The sequence below is a fragment of the Microtus oregoni genome, unplaced genomic scaffold (genome assembly GCF_018167655.1).
Source record: "Microtus oregoni isolate MIOR12 unplaced genomic scaffold, Mior012 000067F_ref0000223, whole genome shotgun sequence".
Taxonomy (NCBI): Eukaryota; Metazoa; Chordata; class Mammalia; order Rodentia; family Cricetidae; genus Microtus; species Microtus oregoni.
The window spans coordinates 424394-431159 of NW_024543974.1; the positions used below are offsets into that span (position 1 = coordinate 424394).

At 49.4% G+C, this 6766-nt stretch overlaps 1 pseudogene; it reads right to left on the reverse strand.

The window, feature by feature from the left end:
- Positions 1 to 5794: 5794 nt before the first annotated feature.
- On the reverse strand, positions 5795 to 5970 carry LOC121440497 (annotated as a pseudogene).
- Between the last annotated feature and the right edge of the window lie 796 nt (positions 5971 to 6766).

The window sequence follows — 6766 nt, forward strand, 5'->3', positions numbered from 1 at the left end:
CTGTGGCAGAGCAGGTGGAGGCTTAGCGTTCAGAGGTAGCTAAGTGTTCATGGACACAGACTAGTGCTGTCTTTGAGGAGTCTTTCATCCTGATGGAGGACAGGGCGGTACTCCCAAAGATGCTGACTTCCAAAAGTAGGGAAGCAGAGCCTGGAATCTGAGGGAGATGGAGACAGATTCCAGTCTGGCGGTGAGGAGCATGTTCTCCGGACCCCACTGATTGCCATGCAGCCATAGTCCTGCTGCTTGCTCCTCATGAAAACTCAGAAAATGAGTCACCTCCCTGCCTCAGTTTCCTAGGAGGGTGAAAGCAGAGCCGTGAAGAATCCCCGCCTTTCTAGACTTTGTGTATCGAGTGCTTGCAGTTTTTGACATGTTGCTGTGGAATGTTTGACCACAGGAGCTGCAGTATGTTTGCTATTCGTCTTCCCTGCCCTTCTTATTAGGTCGATAATACAGTTGATGGGATGATGTCACACTCCGGGGAATGACTGATTGATGAAGAACTTTTGGGGGGGGGGAGGGTTGGGAGAAGGGATTCCTTGGAAGCTAGTCCGTGCCCTCGGTGTCTTCAAAATACTTTGTGAATAAACAAAGGAACGTTTTGTGCTTAATTTTGGCGAGTGAGGAGGGAATCCACAGATGAGGTGGGGCTTATGTTAATTTCAAACTGAATAACGATTTTATAGTATTTTTGCACCAGCTAGACGGACTATCTCCCTCTGTGACAGGTCAGGTCTTGTTATGTTGCTTTTGGCACTGAAGGGCATGTCTTCAAACGCGTTCTTGAAATGTCAGCACACAAAACATCACGGGAAGCGATTTCTGTGACTGGCAGCAGGGTTGGATGTTCAGTTGTACTGACATTTTGTCATTATTCTCCTACGTTTCAGCTTATAACTTGGAAGCAGATGAAGATTTTACAGAAAGCTATAGGGGATCACGAAACTACGATTGGAAACGCTAAAGATTTACGTGACACATTTTTGAAGGTCTGGTAGATTGCACTTGTCAACAGAACACACCCCTATGCCATGCCACGTGTCTATAAAAGGAGAAGACAGATTGGCCCTTTCTCAGCTTGTGGGAGAAGTAATTAGTTTTGCAGAGCATGATCACACTCTCTTGGGAAAATTTTCCCCACACCTAGGAGCGATGCTAAGGTTTGTTTGACCTGGGAAGCCGATGACAGTGTCGGGGGCAGCTTTCTAGCACAGGAGCTGGTGACGAGAGCTCTGCTTAGAGAGGATCACAGTGCATCGCAGTGATGAGTTATGGACCTCCGGTGACATTGCGATGGAGATTGGCACGTCTGGGGATCCTTCTGGTTTTCTCTGACTGTTTGGATTGGACAGATCAGTGAAATACACAATGGGCAAGGGTAGCTTTTATTTTCTTTCATACATTTATAGTCTTCCGACATTAGCATTGTTCTCCAGTGTTGGTGGTCATGCGTTTCAGCATCTCCCCAAGAGATGTGGGAAATGAAAAAAACTGGTAGAGGGTTAATCCTCTTTGAACTGCGAGCTGGCAGTTCTACCCTTGCTGAAGCTCCAGGTCCTAAGTGACCTCTGTATATCCAGGGATTGAAGCAGCCCTTCAGTGGGAATTCTTTTTGATGCTCTCATTAAAATGCTCTGTGAAAGATCTCTCCTCAGACCCGACTCAGATGCCCTATCTAAAGTGCTCCATGTGTCATAGTAAATTGAATGTTTTCAGGATGCTGGCGAGAAGCTAGGTCTGTCTTCTCTGAGCAAGTGTGAGTACCCCTGTTGGTACCCTAGTGAATATTCCTAGCACCCCCGTGTACTCCAGGAATGTGCCTATAAGCCCAGAGTGGAGAGGGTAGAGACAAAAGGATCCCTGGGGCTTGTGGGACCACCAGAACAGTCAAACTGTAAAGCCTCGTGTTTCGTGAGAGACCCTGCCTCAAAACTTGATGTGGTGAGGGGTTCTGGAAGGCGCAGGTGTTCCCGAGTGCACACGTATGCTTGCAGACAGGTACACGTGAAGGAAATCACTTTGAATTTGTTATGACCTCTGGTCGCCATACTCAGACACATGTGCATGCACACTCTCCTGCACCCCCATGCACGCAGAAATATAAGTTAGTATTCAAGACCTTGAGAGCCACCTACATACATCTAGGCCTTTAGGAAGAGCTTAAGAAAGGGAACATGCAGCTCTAATGCAGCTGAGTACTGCCTGGGAGCCTGTTGGAAGAGCCACCCAGAAAGGCTCCCTTCTAACTGTGGGTGCTCAGTGTGAGCAGCAGCAGTAGCTCAGAGGGAGCCTTGTGACTGGGTTTCTCTGGCTTCCCAGGTGGTCCCTTCTGCCCTGTGCTCGCTCTTCTCGCTCTCCCTCTGCTTCTCCACCCAGGCTTCCCTCCTTTCCTAGTCCTCAGTTCTGCCTCTGAGAGACTGTTGTCCTGAAACACGGCCTTTCCCTCTCCCAGATTTCCCGGTGGCCTTCTTGCTTTGTTCTCTCTGTTTCCTGTGTCCTCCGCACAACACCCTCTAACATACACACACACACACACACACACACACACACACACACCACCCACACCTTCTTGAAAGCTTCACTGGCTGCTTGCTTCTGTCTCCCCGTCTTCCCTCCCAGAGTACCAGCTTCTCCTGAAGTGACTCCCATTCCCTACCCATGCTTTGCTTCTGTTTTGTGCCCAGAAAGCACCATGTGCGCTGTCTTCCCTAATGTTTCTACTGCTTGCAGTCGCCATCTGTGTCCTCTTCAGCCGCCAGCCCAGCAAGCTCCCCTTCCATACCTGTGTTCAGCTAGTGTGCAGGTCATCTGTTCCTAAGCTGCTCTGGACCCTGGGAATAGGGCAGGGACTGGACCGGCGTTTTGCCCTTTTCTGGACAGAGGGCGACACACTTCTTTCTCCTCTGTGTCCACCCCTGCAGTGTCCTTTGAGAGAACAGAGGGATTTGAGTCCTGGCTTGAGCTTTCCTTAGACTGAAGGGTCGTGGGGTTGCACACTGTGTGTTCTTCGGTGAAAATCACATTCTATGGGCATGGCAAATGGCTCCTTCCTCTGGGCAGCCTTGGGGGTGTCCAGTGTGGGAATCCTTGGGGAGTCTCCAATGTGGGCCCATGCCTGGCCTCCCAGGTCTGCCCCACGTGAGGCCTTTAACATATCTCCACCCATTTTCCTGATAAGTCCCTTTGCTCTTCTTGTCCCACAATGATACCACCTTAAAATGGGGGACTGGAAGGTTTCCTGAAGTGGAGTAACTCTTTAGATGTGCTGAAGTAGCCACTGTTCTTACTCTGAATTCCTAACAAGCATCCTTTGGCTATGCAAAGTCGGTTCTTTTAAAATTACATGAGGTGAGGTGTCAAGCCAGACTCGAGTGGAGATTTGTTCGTTTGTTTGTTTCAGAAAGCCAAGGACTTGCATGAACATGGCAAAACTCTCATTGGTGGCGAAGAAAGTGAAGTGAAGAAACAAATCTCCAAGGCGCAGGACAGAGTTATCATGGAAAGTGTAAGTCGTGGGTCTGTGATGCTGTGTGCCTCGGAATGGCTTCCTAAGGGCAGAGATGGAACAGTGATCCCCTAACTCTCCGTTTTCCCACAGCAAGAGCAGGATGTGTCGGTAGTTGAAACGTACCTTCAGTCCCTGGTCCTTACAGCTGTGAAGAAACCTTCTGAAGCTCACCTGGAGGAGGCACAGGGAGCAATAGCCGTGCCCAGAGGGTGTTAGTAGTAGTCAGTGCAGCTCCTTTCTCTTTACTTTGTCGGTTAGAAATAAGACTGAGACTCTGTTGACCATGAAGTGAACCCCAACAGTTCTGTGAGTAGCAACATTTAAGTGTGGACCCTCCTGACCCTGACATTCTCCCCAGCAGGGCCAGTTACATTCAGGAAGCCAATGTCATTTGATTCTACGACAGGCTGCTTTGGTTCTCTGTCACCTGCCCAAAGTGAATGTTACCTTGCTTATTTCAGGAAGAAATAAATAACGGTGGGATCCGCCTTTCCGTGCTTGCTTTCATCCATTCATGAGGTCACAGAGCCAACTGCATTGCAAATGGAAAACCAGCCCCACCTGCTCACTCAGACGTTCAGTAGAGCACAACTCTGTAGTTTCGTGCTCAGATGCGCTAGACTGTTAACACGGTTCCCGAGGCAGAGCCAGATCTTCACGTGTTGGCTTAGAGCTTGCAGTGGGGCTCTGGCTTTTCCCAAAGACATCCAGACTCATTTCTGGCATTATTCAACACTGGCTGGAAGATCCCTGCCCTTCCCTTTGGTCAAAAATATTTTATCTGTGAGTGTGTGCATAGGCACTTACAGTTTCAGTATTTTCGGTGGGTGTTTCCACGAGCATTTTCTAGTGTTCTCTTTAGAGTTTAATTTTACTCACGTAGTTCTGCGTGTGCGTGCGTGTGTGCTTGTCTGACTCTTGTGTCATTCTCTTACTCTTGTCCTGTGCTGTATCTTTTGAAGGAATCCCGAGAATCTGTGTTCAGTACATTTGACATTTATCTTCCTTGTTGAGTCTTTGCGAGCATATTCCCAGTGTGTGTCGGTACCAGGAAGGTCAGACTTTAGGCTCAGTTCCCCTAGGGCTTGAGTTACAGGGGGTTGTGAGCTACCCAAAGTCGGCGGTGGCTAGCTGAATCCCAGTCTTCTGGAACCACAGCTGGAGCTCTCAACCATGGAGCCATCTCTCCAGCCCTGTTCAGCACACTTGAAATTGCTTGACCTTTTACCCGGAGTTTGTGAGCTAAGCCTATTCTTTGTGTAGATTACAGAAATGAATCTATGATGGAGAACAAAAGCCTTCTGGGAGGGGAGAGAGGAAGGAGGATCACATTCTCCTGTCCTTCCCGTCCTGTGGCTCTGCCTACCACTCTTTGTCCCAAATTTTCATGGTGAATTCTAGTCTTCCTTTGAAGGCCAACCTGATGGATTTTTTTCTTTTTTACAAAAATGTTACGTGTGTGTGTGTGCACGCACACGCACACGTACACAGATAGGACAGAGGATAGACCTTGGGAGTGAGTCCTGAAGTTGTCGGACCTGGAGATTGGACCCAACTCATCAGGCCTGGTGGAACGTGCCTGTTCAGCCATCTTACTAGCCCATTGACTTTACTACCACATACATCCCTCCATCCCTCCATCCCTCTTCCCTCCCTCCATCCCTCCTCTCCCTCCCTAGTATTCCCTTCCTCCTCTTGTGTTTCACCCTCACCCCTGCCGTGTGTGTGACTGTGTAGGGCAAAGGCTGACACTGCGTATCATCTGTAACCCCTCTTTTCCCAGACAGGATGTGATATTTATTACTGAACATGATTTAGTAGGGTAGAGGGTAGCACCACAGTAGAAGCCCCGAGGAGTGCGGGGCCCGCCAATGCCCGTGGGACCAGGATTGGTGATGCAGCTGACCCCTCGGCCATCAGGAACGAGTCACTTCTCAGCGACTGTGTCCTTCAGATCAATCTACATTCAGTTTAGTGAAGCCTCACCTCTTTGAGAGAGACAGACAAAGTAGAACTCAGTGAGGACGACCAGGGCAAGAAAGTGGGAGGAAGGGGCTTAATAACACCACTTGCCTCTGGCAGCACGGAGAGCTTGAACTTGGCTTTACGTAGGGCCTCCATCCGATGTTCCTTATTCTGAGGCATGATTCAGGTGGACGTGATGGCCTGGACAGTGAGACCCCTGGCCGTGGTGACCTGAGGCTTCCCTAGGGCACAGCGAATACCTGTCTGGGGCCTAGATTGGAGGCGACATTGAGGTCAGAGCTCGAAGAGCCTTCAGAAGATTGTCTCCAAGGTCCCTTGGGGGAGCCCATACAGGCAACAGGGTGAGGTCACTCCGAACGAGTGTGCTGTTGGCAAGCATTGCACACCAGGCCCCAGTGAGAAGCTGCTGGCAACCGTTGCACAGCGCGCCCCGCTGAAAAAGGGGACCTCCCGTGCAGCTTAGTTGGCTGCAGATTTACCTTATCTTTTAAGACACAGTCTCTCAGTGAACATGAAACTCACTGATTTTGTCAGGCGGAGTGGCCAGAGAGCTTTGCGGATGGATCCAGCAATCTGTCCTCCACGCCAGACATGCCGGCTCTAGGGTTTAAGAGTATTGCTGTGCCTGGATTTTCCGTGGGCGCTGGTGATCTGAACTCAGGTTCTCAGGTTTGCATGGGAAAACCTAACCCACTGAGCCATGATCCTTGCCCATCATTAATTTTATGGTCAGTAACATTAGTGTTAGAAATGAATGACATCTGTGGTGCCATTTCATCCCACGTACACATGTGCATGGATGGTGTGCAGCCTCGCCATACTGCTACCTTCTCCCTGCTCTCAGATGCTACAACTCACAAACCTCTTCACAGCCTGGCCTATCCTACTTTCTGCTCCCTGGGTTTCATTGTGTTTGTTTGTTTGGTTGGTTGGTTTTCATTATGAGATAAAAGGGAACATGTGACACTTGGCGTGGCTCTCTTGCTGCTCTGTGATGTCCCGTTGCATCCATTTGCCTGTGGATGACAGGCTTTCCTTTGCTTGTCCCTCATGCGAATGTGCCATGTCATGTATGTGTTAAATACTGTATTCTGTATGTAACACAGCATTTTCTTCATGCCGTATTCGTTGATGGCCACCCAGGATACTTCCTTGAGCTTTTCAATGTCTCCTCTAACTACAAGGCAGCGTGTCTTTGTTGGTTTATGTTGTCAGCGTGGCTGGACTGACAGACGTCTAGAGTAGAATTAGGGAAGCTCACTTCTGGTG